This window comes from Oncorhynchus nerka, linkage group LG12, assembly GCF_034236695.1.
Source record: "Oncorhynchus nerka isolate Pitt River linkage group LG12, Oner_Uvic_2.0, whole genome shotgun sequence".
NCBI classification, from domain to species: Eukaryota; Metazoa; Chordata; class Actinopteri; order Salmoniformes; family Salmonidae; genus Oncorhynchus; species Oncorhynchus nerka.
In genome coordinates, this window is record NC_088407.1 from 7,339,378 (window position 1) to 7,358,831 (window position 19,454).

Sequence of the window (19,454 nt, forward strand, 5' to 3'; positions counted from 1 at the left end):
CTCTCTCTTCCTCTGTCTTCCTATGTCTTCCTCTGTCTCTCTCTCTTCCTCTGTCTCTCTCTCTTCCTCTGTCTCTCTCTCTTCCTCTGTCTCTCTCTCTCTTCCTCTGTCTCTCTCTCTCTCTTCCTCTGTCTCTCTCTTCCTCTGTCTTCCCATGTCTTCCTCTGTCTCTCTCTCTCTTCCTCTGTCTTCCTCTGTCTCTCTCTCTTCCTCTGTCTTCCTCTGTCTCTCTCTCTCTTCCTCTGTCTTCCTCTGTCTCTCTTCCTCTGTCTTCCTCTGTCTCTCTCTCTTCCTCTGTCTTCCTCTGTCTCTCTCTCTCTTCATCTGTCTTCCTCTGTCTCTCTCTCTCTTCCTCTGTCTTCCTCTGTCTCTCCAGTTTCAGCCCTGGAGCACCCAATGCTCCTGTTTCACATTCTGATGAGGACAGAGACTGACGAGCCACACACACACACACACACACACACACACACACACACACACACACACACACACACACACACACACACACACACACACACACACACAACCTCCTCTCTGCCCTTCCTTCCCCAAAACTCCAATTTCCATGCAGGATATAAATGTGTGTGTGTGTACCAACACACATCTCTCTCAGGGAGGTGGAAGGTACTTCGGCACCGTAGGCTGCCAGGTCCAACGGAGGAAAAGCCTCCCTCTCACTTTGCCCAGAAGCATGACATCATATATCTGAAATAGAATCTAATATATTATATATATATACTTATATATACAATACCAGTCAAACGCACCTTTCAAAGGTTTTTCTTTATTTTTATTTTTTACTGTTTTCAACATTGTAGAATAATAGTGAAGACATCAAAACTATGAAATAACACTTATGGAATCGTGTAGTAAGCTAAAACACTGTTCAACAAATATATTTTAGATTTCAAATTCTTCAAAGTAACCAACACTTGCTTTGATGACAGGTTTGCACACTCTTTTTCATTCTCTCAACCAGCTTCATGAGGTAGTCACCTGGAATAAATTTCAATTATTAGGTGTGCCTTGGTAAAAAGTTCATTTGTGGAATTTCTTTCCTTCTTAAATGCTTTTGAGCCAATCAGTTGTGTTGTGACAAGGTAGGGGAGGTATACAGAAGATAGCCCTATTTGGTAAAAGACCAAGTCCATATTATGGCACAGCTCAAATAAGCAAAGAGAAACTGATTGACTGACCTTTATGTGTTAAAGTAATGCCGGACTCTCGTGTATCTTTACTTATTTGAGCCATTGAACAAATTTAAGAAATGCACCTTGACACAATCCTTTGCCTTGGACAATTCCTTCTAAACTCATGTCTTGGTGTCACGGGTCGCCCTCCTCTTCATCTGAAGAGGAGAGGCGAGAAGGATCGGAGGACCAAAATGCAGCGTGATATGTGTTCATGTTGAATGTTTAATTAAAGAAAGAACTGAAAACTGAAACACTATACAAAAACAGTAAACAAAATAACAACCGTGAAGCTAATGCGAGCTGCGCTGAAACAAGCCATCAACATAGACAATCACCCACAAACAAACAGTGAAACCCAGGCTACCTAAGTATGATTCTCAATCAGAGACAACTAATGACACCTGCCTCTGATTGAGAACCATACTAGGCCGAAACATAGAAATACCCCAAAACATAGAAAAACAAACATAGACTGCCCACCCAACTCACGCCCTGACCATACTAAATAAATACAAAACAAAGGAAATAAAGGTCAGAACGTGACACTTGGTTTTTTCTCTGACATGAACTGTCAACTGTGAGACCTTATATAGACAGGCGTGTGCCTTTCCAAATCACGTCCAGTCAATTGAATTTACCACAGGTGGACTCCAATCAAGTTGTAGAAACATCTCAAGGATGATCAATGGAAAAAGGATGCACCTGAACTCAATATCGAGTTTCAAAGCAATAGTGTCTGAACTTTTACGTACATAAGATCATTTCTAAAACCTGTTTTCATTTTGTCATTATGGGGTATTGTGATGTCATTATGGGGTATTGTGATGTCATTATGGGGTATTGTGATGTCATTATGGGGTATTGTGATGTCATTATGGGGTATTGTGATGTCATTATGGGGTATTGTGATGTCATTATGGGGTATTGTGATGTCATTATGGGGTATTGTGATGTCATTATGGGGTATTGTGATGTCGTTATGGGGTATTGTGATGTCATTATGGGGTATTGTGATGTCATTATGGGGTATTGTGTGTAGATTGATAAGGAAGTTTTATTTAATCAATTTTAGAATAAGACTGTAATGTAACAAAATGTGGAAAAAGGGGAAGGGATCTGAATGCTTTCCGAAGGGGCTATCCTATTTTTTGGGTAGGCACAAACCTTCATACTTCCATTAGTTTTTTAAAACTGATACCTGTTAACTTCAGACGAGTCCCATGACACTTTTTGGGGTCGTAGAGAATCTTCCTTTTCCACAGTGGGTTCACATTAGTTTTGTAGCCCAAAAGGTTTGCACGCTACCAAACAGAAGTGGGCCACTGAGTGAGCAGAGCCCTATCTTATGAAAACCTCTTTCACCTTTCACAGCAGATGTGGAAGTGCGACATGGTGCGATGGATTTGAGTAGCATAAAACGCACACACACAAAAAGAGAGGGGATAGAGGGAGGAGAGGGGATAGAGGGAGGAGAGGGAGGAGAGGGGATAGAGGGAGGGAGAGGGATAGAGGGAGGAGAGGGGATAGAGGGAGGAGGAGAGGGAGGAGAGGGATAGAGGGAGAGAGGGGATAGAGGGAGGAGAGGGAGGAGAGGGGATAGAGGGAGGAGAGGGGATAGAGGGAGGAGAGGGGATAGAGGGAGGAGAGGGGATAGAGGGAGGGAGGGGAGAGGGGAGGGAGAGGGGAGGAGAGAGGGGAGGAGAGGGAGGAGAGGGGATAGAGGGAGGAGAGGGATAGAGGGAGGAGAGGGAGTAGAGGGGAGGGAGGAGAGGGATAGAGGGAGGAGAGGGGATAGAGGGAGGAGAGGGAGGAGAGGGGATAGAGGGGGGAGTAGAGGGGATAGAGGGAGAGAGGGGAGGGGAGGAGAGGGAGGGGAGAGGGAGTAGAGGGGATAGAGGGGAGGGAGAGGGGATAGAGGGAGGAGAGGGGATAGAGGAGTAGAGGGGATAGAGGGAGGAGAGGGAGGAGAGGGGATAGAGGGAGAGAGGGGAGGGAGAGAGGAGGAGAGGGAGGAGAGGGATAGAGGGAGGAGAGGGGATAGAGGGAGGAGAGGGATAGAGGAGAGGGAGGAGAGGGATAGGGAGGGAGGGGATAGAGGGAGGGGGATAGAGGGAGAGGGGGAGGGAGAGAGGGAGAGAGGGATAGAGGGAGGAGAGAGGGAGGAGAGGGGATAGAGGGAGGAGAGGGAGAGAGGGAGGAGAGGGAGAGGGAGGGGAGAGGGGATAGAGAGGGAGGAGAGGGGACAGAGGGAGGAGAGAGGGAGGAGGAGAGGGAGGAGAGGGGATAGAGGGAGGGAGGGGGACAGAGGGAGAGGGATAGAGGGGGAGGGGATAGAGAGGGAGGAGAGGGGATAGAGGGAGAGAGGGGATAGAGGGAGGAGAGGGATAGAGGGAGTAGAGGGGATAGAGGGAGGAGAGGGAGGAGAGGGGATAGAGGGAGGGAGGGGAGAGGGAGGAGAGGGGATAGAGGGAGGAGAGGGGATAGAGGGAGGAGAGGGGATAGAGGGAGGGAGGGGAGAGGGAGAGGGAGGGAGGAGAGGGGAGGGAGGGAGGAGAGGGGATAGAGGGGAGAGAGAGGGGATAGAGGGGGAGGAGAGAGGGATAGAGGGGGGAGGAGAGGGGATAGAGGGATAGAGGGGATAGAGGGGAGAGGGAGGAGAGAGGGGATAGAGGGAGGAGAGGGATAGAGGGAGGAGAGGGGAGAGGGGAGAGGGAGGAGAGGGGATAGAGGGAGGAGAAGGGATAGAGGGAGGAGAGGGAGGAGAGGGGAGAGGGAGGAGAGGGATAGAGGGAGGAGAGGGATAGAGGGAGGAGAGGGATGAGAGGGAGAGAGGGAGGAGAGGGGGGGATAGAGGGGATAGAGGGAGGGAGGAGAGGAGAGGGGATAGAGGGAGGAGAGGGGAGAGGGGATAGAGGGAGGAGAGGGGATAGAGGGAGAGAGGGATAGAGGGAGGGGAGAGGGAGGGATAGAGGGAGAGAGGGGATAGAGAGGGAGAGGGGAGAGGATAGAGGGAGGAGAGGGGATAGAGGGGAGGAGAGGGATAGAGGGAGGGGAGGAGAGGGGATAGAGGGAGAGAGGGGGATAGAGGGAGAGAGGGGATAGAGGGAGGAGAGGGAGGAGAGGGGATAGAGGGAGGAGAGGGGAGAGGGAGGAGAGGGAGGAGAGGGATAGAGGGGAGGAGAGGGGATAGAGGGAGGAGAGGGATAGAGGGATGAGAGGGAGAGAGGGGATAGAGGGAGGAGAGGGGATAGAGGGAGGAGAGAGAGGGAGGAGAGGGAGAGAGGGGATAGAGGGAGGAGAGAGGGATAGAGGGAGGAGAGGGGAGAGAGGGATAGAGGGAGGAGGGGAGAGAGGGAGGAGAGGGATAGAGGGAGGAGAGGGGATAGAGGGAGGAGAGGGGATAGAGGGAGGAGGAGGGGAGAGGGAGGAGAGGGGGGGGAGCAGAGAGGGAGAGGGGATAGAGGGAGGAGAGGGAGGAGAGGGGAGGAGGAGGGAGGAGAGGGGGAGGAGAGGGGATAGAGGGAGGAGAGGGAGAGAGGGGATAGAGGGAGGAGAGGGGATAGAGGGAGGGAGGGAGAGAGGGAGGAGAGGGAGGAGAGGGGATAGAGGGAGGAGAGGGGGAGGAGAGGGGAGAGGGAGGGAGGAGAGGGAGAGGGAGTAGAGGGGATAGAGGGAGGAGAGGGGAGTAGAGGGATAGAGGGAGGAGAGGGGATAGAGAGGGAGGAGAGGGGATAGAGGGGAGGAGAGGGGATAGAGGGGGAGAGAGAGGGATAGAGGAGGAGAGGGGATAGAGAGGGAGGGGGAGGAGAGGGAGGAGGGGATAGAGGGAGGAGAGGGAGAGGGAGGAGAGGGAGGAGAGGGGATAGAGGGAGGAGAGGGATAGAGGGGGAGGATAGAGGGAGAGAGGGATAGAGGGAGGAGAGGGATAGAGGGGGAGAGGGAGGGAGGAGAGAGGGGAGAGAGGGAGTAGAGGGGATAGAGGGAGGAGAGGGGATAGAGGGAGGAGAGGGGATAGAGGGAGGAGAGGGAGAGGGGATAGAGGGAGGAGAGGGGATAGAGGGAGGAGAGGGGAGAGGGGGATAGAGGGGTGAGAGGGATAGAGGGAGGAGAGGGGATAGAGGGAGGGGAGAGGATAGAGGGAGGAGAGGGGATAGAGGGAGGAGAGGGAGGAGAGGGGAGAGGGGAGGAGAGGGAGGAGAGGGGATAGAGGGAGGAGAGGGGAGAGGGAGGAGAGGGATAGAGGGAGGAGAGGGGATAGAGGGAGGAGAGGGAGGAGAGGGGATAGAGGGAGGAGAGGGGATAGAGGGAGAGAGAGGAGGGAGGATGGGAGAGGGAGGAGAGGGATAGAGGGAGGGAGGGAGGGAGAGGGGAGGAGAGAGGGAGGAGAGGGGATAGAGGGAGGAGAGGGAGGAGAGAGGGATAGAGGGGGAGGGGAGAGGGATAGAGAGGGAGGAGAGGGATAGAGGGAGGAGAGGAGGAGGGAGGGGATAGAGGGAGAGAGAGGGAGGAGAGGGAGAGAGGGAGAGAGGGATAGAGGGAGGAGAGGGAGGAGAGGGGAGGGAGAGGGATAGAGGGAGGAGAGGGATAGAGGGAGGAGAGGGGATAGAGGGAGGGGGAGGGGAGAGGGGATAGAGGGAGGAGAGGGAGAGGGAGAGGGACAGAGGGAGGAGAGGGGAGAGGGGGAGAGGGAGGAGAGGGGATAGAGGGAGGAGAGGGGAGGGATAGAGGGATAGAGGGAGGGAGGGAGAGAGGGAGGAGAGGGAGGGAGGAGGAGAGGGAGGGAGCAGAGGAGGGGGATAGAGGGAGGAGAGGGGATAGAGGGAGAGAGGGGATAGAGGGGATAGAGGAGGAGAGGGAGGAGAGGGGATAGAGGGAGGAGAGGGGATAGAGGGAGGAGAGGGGATAGAGGGAGAGAGGGAGGAGAGAGGGAGGAGAGGGGAGAGGGAGGAGAGAGGGGATAGAGGGAGTAGAGGGGAGGGGATAGAGGGAGGAGAGGGGATAGAGGGAGGGAGGAGGAGGGGATAGAGGGAGGAGAGGGGGAGGGAGGAGAGGGGATAGAGGGGATAGAGGGGAGAGAGGGAGGAGAGAGGGGAGAGAGGGAGAGAGGGAGGAGGGATAGAGAGGGAGGAGAGAGGGATAGAGGAGGAGAGGGATAGAGGGAGGAGAGGGAGGAGAGGGGGATAGAGGGAGAGAGGGATAGAGGGAGGAGAGAGAGGGGAGGGAGGAGAGGGAGGAGTAGAGGGAGGAGAGGGGATAGAGGGAGGAGAGGGATAGAGGGAGAAGAGGGAGGAGAGGGATAGAGGGAGTAGAGGGGGATAGAGGGAGGAGAGGGGATAGAGGGAGGAGAGAGGAGGAGAGGGGAGAGGGAGTGGGAGAGGGGGAGGGAGGAGGAGAGAGGGACAGGGGAGGGGAGGAGAGGGAGGGAGGAGAGGGGATAGAGGAGGAGAGGGGGGAGAGGGAGGGAGGGGATAGAGGGAGGAGAGGGATAGAGGAGGAGAGGGAGGAGAGGGGATAGAGGGAGAGGGGATAGAGGGAGGAGAGGATAGAGGGAGGAGAGGGAGGGGAAGGGGAGGAGGGGAGGAGAGGGATAGAGGGAGGAGAGGGAGGAGAGGGGATATCAGGAGGGAAGAGGGAGGGAGAGGAGGGAGACTCTGAGAGGGGATAGAGGGGATAGTTTATCTGGGGGTAGAGGGAGGAGAGGAAGAGAGGAGGATGGGAGAGGAGAGGGATAGAGGGAGGAGAGGGGATAGGGGAGTAGAGAGGGAGGGAGGGAGGAGAGGGGGAGGAGGGAGGGGTTTCTCAGAGAGGGATAGAGGGGGAGAGAGGGAGGGATAGAGGGAGGAGAGGGGATAGAGGGAGTAGAGGGGATAGAGGGAGGAGAGGGAGAGGGAGGGAGGGATAGAGGGAGTAGAGGGGATAGAGGGAGGAGAGGGAGGAGAGGGGAGAGGGGATAGAGGGAGAGAGGGGATAGAGGGAGGGAGGATAGAGGGAGGAGAGGGAGGAGAGGGGAGGGAGGGGAGGAGAGAGGGATAGAGGGAGGGAGGGGAGAGGTTTTCTCTAGAGGGAGGAGAGGGGATAGAGGGAGGAGAGGGGAGAGGGAGGAGAGGGGATAGAGAGGAGGGAGAGGGATAGGGAGGAGAGGGAGGAGAGGGGATAGAGGGAGGAGAGGGGATAGAGGGAGGAGAGGGAGAGAGGGAGGAGAGGAGAGGGATAGAGGAGGAGGAGAACAGAGAGAGGGATAGAGGGAGGAGAGGGAGGAGAGGGGAGACACAGAGAGAGGGGATAGAGGGAGGAGAGGGAGGGGATAGAGGGAGGAGGGAGAGGGAGGAGAGGGATAGAGGGAGAGAGAGGGGATAGAGGGAGGGAGGAGAGGGGATAGAGGGAGGAGGGAGGAGAGGGGAGAGAGGGAGGAGAGGGGATAGAGGGAGGAGAGGGAGGAGAGGGAGGAGAGAGGGGAGGGAGGAGAGGGATAGAGGGGAGGAGAGAGGAGAGGGGAGAGGGAGGGAGAGAGAGGGAGGGATAGAGGGAGAGAGAGGGAGGAGGGAGAGAGGGAGGAGAGGGAGGAGAGGGGATAGAGGGAGGAGAGGGGAGAGAGGGGAGAGGGAGGAGAGGGGGAGAGGGAGAGGGGATAGAGAGGGAGGAGAGGGGATAGGAGGGAGGAGAGGGAGGAGAGGAGAGAGGGGGAGAGGGAGGGAGAGGAGAGAGGGGATAGAGAGGGAGGGGGAGAGAGGGAGGGAGGGGATAGAGGGAGGAGAGGGAGGAGGGAGGAGAGAGGAGGAGGGGAGGGGGATAGAGGGAGGAGAGGGAGGGAGAGGGAGAGGGAGAGAGGGAGTAGAGGGGAGAGGAGAGGAGGAGGGAGAAGAGGAGGAGAGGGATAGAGGGAGAGAGGGGGATAGAGGGAGAGAGGGAGAGGGGAGGGAGAGGGAGGAGAGGGATAGAGGGAGGAGAGGGGGAGGAGAGGGATAGAGGAGGGGAGAGGGGATAGAGGGAGAGAGGGGAGGGGAGAGGGAGGAGAGGGGAGGAGAGGGAGGGAGGAGAGAGGGGATAGAGGGAGGAGAGGGGGAGGGGAGGAGGGAGGAGAGGGGATAGAGGGAGGAGAGGGGATAGAGGGAGGAGGGGATAGAGGGAGGAGAGGGAGGGGATAGAGGGGAGGAGAGGGATAGAGGGAGGAGAGGGGATAGAGGGAGAGGGAGGGATAGAGGGGGATAGAGGGAGGAGAGGGGATAGAGGGAGAGAGAGGGAGGGAGAGGGGAGGAGAGGGAGGAGGGGATAGAGGGAGGAGAGGGGATAGAGGAGGAGAGGGGATAGAGGAGAGGGAGGAGAGGGGATAGAGGAGAGAGGGATAGAGGGATAGAGAGGAGGAGGGGAGAGGGGGAGAGGGGATAGAGGGAGGAGAGGGATAGAGTAGAGGAGAGGGGATAGAGGGGAGGAGAGGGGGAGAGGGAGGAGAGGGAGGAGAGGGGAGATAGAGGGAGGAGAGGGAGGGGATAGAGGGGGAGAGGGAGAGGAGAGGGAGGAGAGGGGATAGAGGAGAGAGGGGATAGAGGGGATAGAGGAGAGGGGATAGAGGGAGGGAGGGGATAGAGGGGGAGATAGAGGGGATAGAGGGAGGGAGGGAGGGAGGAGGGAGAGGGAGGAGAGGGAGAGAGAGGAGGAGGAGGGAGGGAGTAGAGGGGATAGAGGGAGGAGAGGGGATAGAGGAGGAGAGGGAGGAGAGGGAGGAGAGGAGGGAGGGAGAGAGGGAGGAGGGGGAGAGAGGGAGGAGAGGGATAGAGGGAGGAGAGGGGATAGAGGGAGGAGAGGGGAGGGAGAGGGGAGGAGGGAGAGAGGGATAGAGGGAGGAGAGGGGATAGAGGGAGGAGAGGGACAGAGGGGGATAGAGGGGGAGGAGAGAGGGGATAGAGGGAGGAGAGGGAGGAGAGGAGGAGAGGGAGAGAGGGGATAGAGGGAGGAGAGGGGATAGAGGGAGGAGAGGGGAGAGAGGAGGGATAGAGAGGGAGTAGAGGGAGGAGAGGGGGAGGAGAGGGAGAGAGGGATGAGGGAGAGGGAGGAGAGGGGTAGAGGGAGAGAGGGGATAGAGGGAGGGGGATAGAGGGATAGAGGGAGGAGAGGAGAGGGGATAGAGGGAGGAGAGGGAGGAGGGGATGGAGGGGAGAGGGGATAGAGGGAGGAGAGGGAGAGGGAGGAGAGGGAGGAGAGGGGGAGGAGAGGAGGGGGAGAGGGAGGAGAGGGGATAGAGGGAGGAGAGGGGGAGAGAGGATAGAGGGAGGAGAGGGAGAGGGAGAGGGGAGGAGAGGGAGGGGTAGAGGAGGAGAGGGGATAGAGGGAGGAGAGGGAGGAGAGGGGAGAGGGGAGGAGAGGGGATAGGAGGAAGAGGGGAGAGAGGAGAGGGATAGAGGGAGAGGGAGGAGGATAGAGGGAGAGAGGGGAGGGAGAGGGGGGTAGAGGAGGGATAGAGGGAGGAGAGGGATAGAGGGAGGAGAGGGGAAGAGGAGAGAGGGGATAGAGGGAGGAGAGGGAGGAGAGGGATAGAGGGAGAGGGGATAGAGGAGGAGAGGGGATAGAGGGAGGGAGGAGAGGGGAGAGAGGGTAGAGGGAGGAGAGGGATAGAGGGAGAGAGGGGATAGAGGGAGGGGAGAGGGGATAGAGGGAGGAGAGGGGATAGAGGGAGAGGGGATAGAGGGGATAGAGGGAGGAGAGGGGAGAGGGAGGAGAGGGGATAGAGGGAGGAGAGGGGATAGAGGGAGGAGAGGGGATAGAGGGAGGAGAGAGGGAGGAGAGGGGATAGAGGGAGGAGAGGGGAGAGAGGGAGATAGAGGGAGGAGAGGGAGAGGAGAGAGGGAGTAGAGGGAGGAGAGGGATAGAGGAGGGAGGAGAGGGGAGGAGGGAGGAGAGGGGATAGAGGGAGGAGAGGGATAGAGGGAGGAGAGGGGATAGAGGGAGGAGAGGGGATAGAGGAGGAGAGGGGAGGAGAGGGAGGGGACAGAGGGAGGAGAGAGGAGAGAGGGGACAGAGGAGCAGGAGGGATAGAGGGAGGAGAGGGGATAGAGGGAGAGGGGATAGAGGAAAGGGAGAGTAGAGGGGATAGAGGGGATAGAGGGAGGAGAGGGAGATAGAGGGAGGAGAGGGGATAGAGGGAGGAGGGAGAGGGAGGAGAGGGGATAGAGGGAGGAGAGGGGATAGAGGAGGAGAGGGAGGAGAGGGGATAGAGGGAGGAGAGGAGGGGATAGAGGGAGGAGAGGGGATAGAGGAGGAGAGGGGAGAGGGGATAGGGGGAGGAGAGGGAGGAGAGGGGATAGAGGGAGGAGAGGGGATAGAGGGAGGGAGGAGGGAGGGGATAGGGAGGGAGGGGGATAGAGGGAGGAGAGGGGATAGAGGGAGGAGAGGGGATAGAGAGGATAGAGGGAGGAGAGGGGATAGAGGGAGGAGAGGGGATAGAGGGAGGAGAGGGGATAGAGGGAGGAGAGGGGATAGAGGGGATAGAGGGAGGAGAGGGGAGGAGGGAGGAGGGGATAGAGGGAGGAGAGGGAGGAGAGGGGATAGAGGGAGGAGAGGGGGAGGGGGATAGAGGGAGGAGAGGGGATAGAGGGAGAGAGGGAGGGGATAGAGGGGAGAGAGGGAGGGAGGGGAGAGAGGGAGTAGAGGGATAGAGGGAGAGGGGATAGAGAGGAGAGGGGAGAGGGGGATAGAGAGGGGAGGAGAGGGATAGAGGGAGAGAGGGGATAGAGGGAGGAGAGGGGATAGAGGGAGAGAGGGGATAGGGAGGAGGAGAGGAGAGAGGGGATAGAGGGAGGAGAGGGGATAGAGGGAGGAGAGAGGGAGTAGAGGGGATAGAGGGAGGAGAGGGGATAGAGGGAGGAGAGGGAGGGAGGGATAGAGGGAGAGAGGGAGAGGGAGAGAGAGGGATAGAGGGGAGAGGGATAGAGGGAGGGGAGAGGGATAGAGGGAGAGAGGGGATAGAGGGAGAGGAGAGGGAGAGAGGGGATAGAGGGAGGGAGGGGATAGAGGGAGGGAGGAGAGGGAGGAGAGGGGAGGAGAGGGGATAGAGAGGGGATAGAGGGAGGAGAGGGAGGAGGGGATAGAGGGAGGAGAGGGGATAGAGAGGAGAGGGGATAGAGGGAGGAGAGGGGATAGAGGGAGGAGAGGGAGGAGAGGGGAGGAGGGGGATAGAGGGAGGAGAGGGGATAGAGGGAGGGAGAGGGAGGAGAGGGGATAGAGGGAGGAGAGAGGGATAGAGGGAGAGAGGGGATAGAGAGGGAGGGAGTAGATGGGATAGAGGGAGGAGAGGGAGGTAGAGGGATAGAGGGAGGAGAGGGATAGAGGGAGGAGAGGGATAGTAGAGAGGGGATAGAGGGAGGAGAGGGGATAGAGGGAGGGGATAGAGGGAGTAGAGGGATAGAGGGAGGAGAGGGGATAGAGGGAGGAGAGGGGATAGAGGGAGGAGAGGGGATAGAGGGAGGAGAGGGAGGAGAGGGGATAGAGGGAGGAGAGGGGATAGAGGGAGGAGAGGGATAGAGGGGGAGAGGGAGGAGAGGGGATAGAGGGAGTAGAGGGAGGAGAGGGGATAGAGGGAGGAGAGGGGATAGAGGGAGGAGAGGGAGGGAGGAGAGGGGATAGAGGGAGGAGAGGGATAGAGGGAGGAGAGGGGATAGAGGGAGGAGAGGGGAGGGAGGAGAGGATAGAGGGAGGAGAGGGGATAGAGGGAGGAGAGGGGATAGAGGAGGAGAGGGGAGGGAGAGGGATAGAGGGAGAGGGGAGAGGGAGTAGAGGGGAGGAGAGGGGAGGGAGGAGAGGGGATAGAGGGAGGAGAGGGGATAGAGGGAGGAGAGGGAGGAGAGGGGATAGAGGGAGAGAGGGGATAGAGGGAGGGAGGAGAGGGATAGAGGGAGTAGAGGGGATAGAGGGAGGGAGGGAGGAGAGAGGGATAGAGGGAGGAGAGGGATAGAGGGAGAGAGGGGATAGAGGGAGGAGAGGGAGGAGAGGGGATAGAGGGAGGAGAGGGGATAGGAGGGAGGAGAGGGAGGAGAGGGGAGAGGGAGAGAGGGGATAGAGGGGAGGAGAGGGAGGAGAGGGAGGAGAGGGGATAGAGGGAGGAGAGGGAGGAGAGGGGATAGAGGGAGGAGAGGGGATAGAGGGAGGAGAGGGGATAGAGGGAGGAGAGGGATAGAGGGAGGAGAGGGGATAGAGGGAGGAGAGGGGATAGAGGGAGGAGAGGGGAGGAGAGGGGAGTAGAGGGGAGAGGGAGGAGAGGGAGTAGAGGGGATAGAGGGAGGAGAGGGAGGAGAGGGGATAGAGGGAGGAGAGGGGATAGAGGGAGGAGAGGGGATAGAGGGAGGAGAGGGAGGAGAGGGGATAGAGGGAGGAGAGGGGATAGAGGGAGGAGGATAGAGGGAGGAGAGGGGATAGAGGGAGGAGAGGGAGGGAGGGATAGAGGGAGGAGAGGGGATAGAGGGAGGGAGGGAGAGGGGATAGAGGGAGAGAGGGGATAGAGGGAGGAGAGGGATAGAGGGGATAGAGGGAGGGAGGAGAGAGGGAGGAGAGGGAGGAGAGGGGATAGAGGGAGGAGAGGGGATAGGGAGGAGAGGGAGGAGAGGGGATAGAGGGAGGAGAGGGGATAGAGGGAGGATAGAGGGGAGAGAGATAGAGGGAGGAGAGGGGATAGAGGGAGGAGAGGGAGGAGAGGGGAGAGGGAGGAGAGGGGATAGAGGGAGGAGGGGGGATAGAGGGAGGAGAGGGGATAGAGGGAGGGGGATAGAGGGAGAGGGATAGAGGGAGGAGAGGGATAGAGGGAGTAGAGGGGATAGAGGAGGGAGGGAGAGAGGGATAGAGGGAGGAGAGGGGATAGAGGGAGGAGAGGGATAGAGGGAGAGAGGGGAGAGGGAGGAGAGGGAGGAGAGGGGGAGAGGGAGGAGAGGGGATAGAGGGAGGAGAGGGGATAGAGGGGGAGAGGGAGAGAGGGGATAGAGGGAGGAGAGGGGATAGAGGGAGAGAGGGAGGAGAGAGGGATAGAGGAGGGAGGAGAGGGAGGAGAGGGGATAGAGGAGAGAGGGGAGGGGATAGAGGGAGGGGAGAGGGATAGAGGGGATAGAGGGAGGAGAGGGGATAGAGGGAGGCAGAGGGATAGGGAGAGGGGGAGAGGAGGAGAGGGATAGAGGGAGGAGAGGGGATAGAGGGAGGAGAGGGGATAGAGGGGAGAGGGGATAGAGGGAGAGAGGGGATAGAGGGAGGGAGGGGAGGGAGGAGGGGATAGAGGGAGGAGAGGGGATAGAGGGAGAGAGGGGATAGAGGGAGGAGAGGGGATAGAGGGAGGAGAGGGGGAGAGGGGATAGAGGGAGTAGAGGGATAGAGGGAGTAGAGGGGATAGAGGGAGGAGAGGGGGAGGATAGAGGGAGGAGAGGGGGGGGAGAGGGGAGAGGGAGTAGAGGGATAGAGGGGGAGAAGAGGGAGGATAGAGGGAGAGAGGGATAGAGGGAGTAGAGAGAGGATAGAGGGGAGGAAAGGGAGGAGAGGGGATAGAGGGAGGAGAGGGATAGAGGGAGGAGGGATAGAGGGAGAGAGGGAGAGGGATAGAGGGAGGAGAGAGGATAGAGGGAGGAGAGGGGATAGAGGGAGGAGAGGGGATAGAGGGAGGAGAGGGGATAGAGGGAGGAGAGGGATAGAGGGAGGAGAGGGGATAGAGGAGAGGGGAGAGGGAGGAGAGGGGATAGAGGGAGGAGAGGGGAGGAGAGGATAGAGGAGAGGGGATAGAGGGAGGAGAGGGGGAGGAGGGAGGGAGAGGGATAGAGGGAGAGAGGGATAGAGAGGGAGGAGAGGGATAGAGGGAGAGAGAGGGGATAGAGGGAGGAGGGAGGAGGGGATAGAGGGAGGAGAGGGGATAGAGGGAGGAGAGGGGAGAGGGAGGAGAGGAGGAGAGGGGATAGAGGGAGGAGAGAGGATAGGGAGGAAAGGGAGGAGAGGGATAGAGGGAGAGAGGGAGGAGAGGGGATAGGGGAGGGAGGGGATAGAGGGAGGAGGGAGGAGGGGGGAGGAGGGGATAGAGGGAGGAGAGGAGGATAGAGGAGGAGGGAGGAGGGATAGAGGGAGGAGAGGGGATAGAGGGAGGGAGGGAGGAGAGGGAGGGAGGATAGAGGGGATAGAGGGAGGAGAGGGGATAGAGGGGGAGGAGAGGAGAGGAGAGGGGATAGAGGGAGGAGAGGGAGGAGGGGAGGAGAGGGAGGAGGAGGGGATAGAGGAGAGTAGAGGGGATAGAGGAGGAGAGGGAGTAGAGGGGATAGAGGGAGGAGAGGGGATAGAGGGAGAGAGGGATAGAGGGAGAGGGGATAGAGGAAGGAGAGGGAGTAGAGGGGGATAGAGGGAGGAGGGGGAGGGGAGAGGGGATAGAGGGAGGAGAGGGGATAGGAGGGAGGAGAGGGATAGAGGGAGGAGAGGGGATAGAGGGAGGGGAGGGGGAGAGAGGGGAGGATAGAGGGAGGAGAGGGAGGAGAGGGATAGAGGGAGAGGGGATAGAGGGAGGAGAGGGAGGGAGAGGGAGAGAGGGATAGAGGGAGGAGAGGGAGGAGAGGGGATAGGGGAGGAGGGAGGGGATAGAGGGGATAGAGGAGGGGATAGAGGGAGGAGAGGGAGGAGAGGGGATAGAGGGAGTAGAGGGGATAGAGGGAGGAGAGGAGGAGAGGGGAGAGGGATAGAGGGGAGAGGAGAGGAGAGAGGGAGGAGAGAGGGGATAGAGGGAGGAGAGGGGATAGAGGGAGGAGAGGGAGGAGAGGGGATAGAGGGATAGAGGGGGGAGGGATAGAGGGGAGAGGGAGGAGAGGGGATAGGGAGGGGAGGGGATAGAGGGAGGAGAGGGATAGGGAGGAGAGGGGATAGGGGGAGGAGAGAGGGGATAGAGGGAGGAGAGGGGATAGAGGGAGGAGAGGGGATAGGGAGGGAGGATAGAGGGAGGAGAGGGGATAGAGGGAGGAGATGGAGGGATAGAGGGAGGAGAGGGAGGGAGGGGGGATAGAGGGAGGAGAGGGAGAGGAGAGGGAGAAGAGGGAGGAGAGGGGATAGAGGGAGTAGAGGGGATAGAGGGAGGAGAGGGGATAGAGGGAGGAGAGGGGATAGAGGGAGGGAGGGAGGAGAGGGGATAGAGGGAGGAGAGGGATAGAGGAGGAGAGGGAGAGAGGGGATAGAGGGAGGAGAGGGTAGAGGGGGAGAGGGAGGAGAGGGGATAGAGGGAGTAGAGGGGAAAGAGGGAGGGAGAGGGAGGAGAGGGGATAGAGGGAGGAGAGGGGATAGAGGGAGGAGAGGGAGAGGGAGGAGGAGGAGGGAGGAGGGGATAGAGGGAGGAGAGGGAGGAGGGATAGAGGGAGTAGAGGGGAGGGAGGGGTAGAGGGGATAGAGGGGATAGAGGGAGGAGAGGGATAGAGGGAGGAGAGGGGAGGAGAGGGAGGAGAGGGAGGGGGAGAGGGAGGAGAGGGGATAGAGGGAGGGAGAGGGAGGAGAGGGGATAGAGGGAGAGAGGGATAGAGGGAGGGAGGGAGGGATAGAGGGAGGAGGGGATAGAGGGAGGGAGAGGGAGAGGAGAGGGAGAGGGGATAGAGGGAGTAGAGGGGATAGAGGGAGGAGAGGGAGTAGAGGGGATAGAGGGAGGAGAGGGGATAGAGGGAGGAGAGGGATAGAGGGAGGAGAGGGGATAGAGGGAGTAGAGGGGATAGAGGGAGGAGAGGGAGGAGAGGGGATAGAGGGAGGAGAGGGATAGAGGGAGGAGAGAGAGGGGATAGAGGGAGGAGAGGATAGAGGATAGAGGGAGGGAGGGAGAGGGAGGAGAGGGAGGAGAGGGGATAGAGGGAGGAGAGGGGAGAGGGAGGAGAGGGATAGAGGGAGGAGAGGGGATAGAGGGAGGAGAGGGGATAGAGGGAGGAGGGGATAGAGGGAGGAGAGGGGATAGAGGGAGGAGAGGGGATAGAGGGAGGAGGGATAGAGGGAGGAGAGGGGATAGAGGGAGGAGAGGGAGGAGAGGGATAGAGGGAGGAGAGGGATAGAGGGAGGAGAGGGATAGAGGGGAGGAGAGGGAGGAGAGGGGATAGAGGGAGAGGGGAGGAGGGAGGAGGGAGGAGAGGGAGGAGAGGGATAGAGGGAGGAGAGGGATAGAGGGGGGGAGGATAGAGGGAGGAGAGGGATAGAGGGGAGGAGAGGGGGAGAGAGGAGGAGAGGGGAGGAGAGGGGATAGAGGGAGGAGAGGGGATAGAGGGAGGAGAGGGAGGAGAGGGAGAGAGGGAGGAGAGGGGATAGAGGGAGAGAGGAGGGGATAGAGGGAGGAGAGAGGATAGAGGGGATAGAAAGGGAGGAGAGGGGATAGAGGGAGAGAGGGGATAGAGGGAGGAGAGGGGATAGAGGGAGGAGAGGGAGGAGAGGGGATAGAGGGAGGAGAGAGGATAGAGGGAGGGAGGAGAGGGGGGAGAGGGAGGAGAGAGGATAGAGGGAGGAGAGGGGATAGAGGGAGGAGAGGGAGGAGAGAGGGAGGAGAGGGAGGGAGGAGAGAGGGAGGAGAGGGATAGAGGGGAGGAGAGGGAGGAGAGAGGATAGAGGGAGGAGAGGGGATAGAGGGAGGGAGGGGAGAGGGATAGAGGGAGGAGAGGGATAGAGGGAGGGAGAGGGGATAGAGGGAGGGAGAGGGAGGGAGGGGATAGAGGGAGTAGAGGGATAGAGGGAGAGAGGGATAGAGGGAGGAAAGGGAGGAGAGGGGATAGAGGGATAGAGGGGATAGAGGGAGGAAAGGGAGAGGGGGGAGAGGGGATAGAGGGAGAGAGGAGAGGAGAGAGGGGATAGAGGGAGGAGAAGGGAGAGGGAGAGAGGGGATAGAGGGAGAGAGGGGATAGGGAGGGAGGAGAGGGGATAGAGGGAGTAGAGGGGATAGAGGGGAGGAGAGGGGGGATAGAGAGGGGAGAGGGGATAGAGGGGAGAGGGGATAGAGGGAGGAGAGGGAGAGGGATAGAGGGGATAGAGGAGGAGAGGGGATAGAGGGAGGAGAGGGAGAGGGAGGAGAGGGGATAGAGGGAGGAGAGGGGGATAGAGGGAGGAGAGGGATAGAGGGAGGAGAGGGGGAGGGGGATAGAGGGGATAGAGGGGGAGGAGAGGGGATAGAGGGAGGAGAGGGGATAGAGGGAGGAGAGGGGATAGAGGGAGGAGAGGGAGGAGAGGGGATAGAGGGAGGAGAGGGGATAGAGGGAGGAGAGGGAGTAGAGGGGATAGAGGAGGAGAGGGGATAGAGGGATAGAGGGAGTGAGGGATAGAGGGAGGAGAGGGGAGGAGAGGGGATAGAGGGAGGAGAGGGGATAGAGGGAGGAGAGGGAGAGGGATAGAGGGAGTAGAGGGGATAGAGGGAGGAGAGGGGATAGAGGGGATAGAGGGAGGAGAGGGGATAGAGGGAGGAGAGGGGATAGAGGGAGAGAGGGGAGGAGGGAGGAGAGGGGATAGAGGGAGAGAGGGGATAGAGGGAGGAGAGGGGATAGAGGGAGGAGAGGGAGGAGAGGGGATAGAGGGAGAGAGGGGATAGAGGGAGGAGAGGGGAGGAGGGGGATAGAGGGAGGGAGAGAGGGATAGAGGGAGGAGAGGGGAGAGGGGATAGAGGGAGGAGAGGGGATAGAGGGAGGAGAGGGAGGAGAGGGGATAGAGGGAGTAGAGGGGGATAGAGGGAGGAGAGGGAGGGAGGAGAGGGGATAGAGGGAGGGGAGAGGGGATAGAGGGAGGAGAGAGGGGATAGAGGGAGGAGAGGGGATAGAGGGGGAGAGGGAGTAGGGGATAGAGGGAGAGGGGAGAGGGAGGAGAGGGATAGAGGGAGATAGAGGGAGAGAGGGGATAGAGGGAGGAGAGGGAGGAGAGGGGATAGAGGGAGTAGAGGGATAGAGGGAGGAGAGGAGTAGAGGGGATAGAGGGATAGAGGGGATAGAGGGAGGAGAGGGGAGGGAGGAGAGGGAGGAGAGGGGATAGAGGGAGGAGAGGGGATAGAGGGAGAGAGGGAGGAGGGAGGAGAGGGGATAGAGGGAGGAGAGGGAGAGAGGGGATAGAGGGAGGAGAGGGATAGAGAGGGAGGAGAGGGATAGAGGAGGGAGAGAGGGGATAGAGGGAGTAGAGGGGATAGAGGGGAGGAGAGGAGAGAGGGATAGAGGGAGGAGAGGGGATAGAGGGAGGAGAGGGGATAGAGGGAGGAGAGGGAGGAGAGGGGATAGAGGGAGGAGAGGGGATAGAGGGAGGAGAGGGGATAGAGAGAGGGAGAGAGGGGATAGAGGGATAGAGGGAGAGGGAGGAGAGGGAGAGGGGATAGAGGGAGGAGAGGGATAGAGGGAGGAGAGGGGATAGAGGGAGAGAGGGATAGAGGGAGGAGAGGGGATAGAGGGAGGAGAGGGAGGAGAGGGATAGAGGGAGGAGAGGGGATAGAGGGAGGAGAGGGAGAGAGGGGATAGAGGGAGGAGAGGGGATAGAGGATAGAGGGAGGAGAGGGGATAGAGGGAGGAGAGGGGATAGAGGGAGGAGAGGGGATAGAGGGAGGAGAGGGGATAGAGGGAGTAGAGGGGATAGAGGGAGGAGAGGGGATAGAGGAGAGGGGAGAGAGGAGGAGAGGGGATAGAGAGGGAGTAGAGGGGATAGAGGGAGAGAGGGGATAGAGGGAGGAGAGGGATAGAGGGAGGAAAGGGAGGAGAGGGGATAGAGGGGAGGGAGAGGGAGGAGAGGGGATAGAGGGAGGAGAGGGAGGAGAGGGGATAGAGGGAGGAGAGGGATAGAGGGAGGAGAGAGGATAGAGGAGGAAAGGGAGGAGAGGGGATAGAGAGAGGATAGAGGGAGGAGAGAGGATAGAGGGAGGAGAGGATAGAGGAGGAAAGGGAGAGAGGATAGAGGGAGGAGAGAGGATAGAGGGGAGAGGATAGAGGGAGGAAAGGAGGAGAGGATAGAGGGAGCAGAGAGGATAGAGGGAGGAGAGGGATAGAGGGAGGAGAGGGAGGAGAGAGGATAGGGAGGAGGAAAGGGAGGAGAGGGGATAGAGGGAGTAGGGGATAGAGGGAGAGAGGGGATAGAGGGAGGAAAGGGAGGAGAGAGGATAGAGGGGAGGAGAGAGGATAGAGGGAGGAAAGGGAGGAGAGGGGATAGAGGGAGGAGAGGGAGGAGAGAGGATAGAGGGAGGAGAGAGGATAGAGGGAGGAAAGGGAGGAGAGAGGATAGAGGGAGGAGAGAGGATAGAGGGAGGAGAGAGGATAGAGGGAGGAGAGGGAGGAGAGAGGATAG

General features: G+C 59.1%; 2 pseudogenes; both read right to left on the reverse strand.

The window, feature by feature from the left end:
• The window catches only part of LOC135574406 (uncharacterized), a 15,434-nt pseudogene extending 2,863 nt beyond the window's left edge, over positions 1-12,571 (reverse strand).
• Positions 12,572-15,993: 3,422 nt separating this feature from the next.
• LOC135574156 (uncharacterized) lies at positions 15,994-17,696 on the reverse strand (annotated as a pseudogene).
• Positions 17,697-19,454: the final 1,758 nt, after the last annotated feature.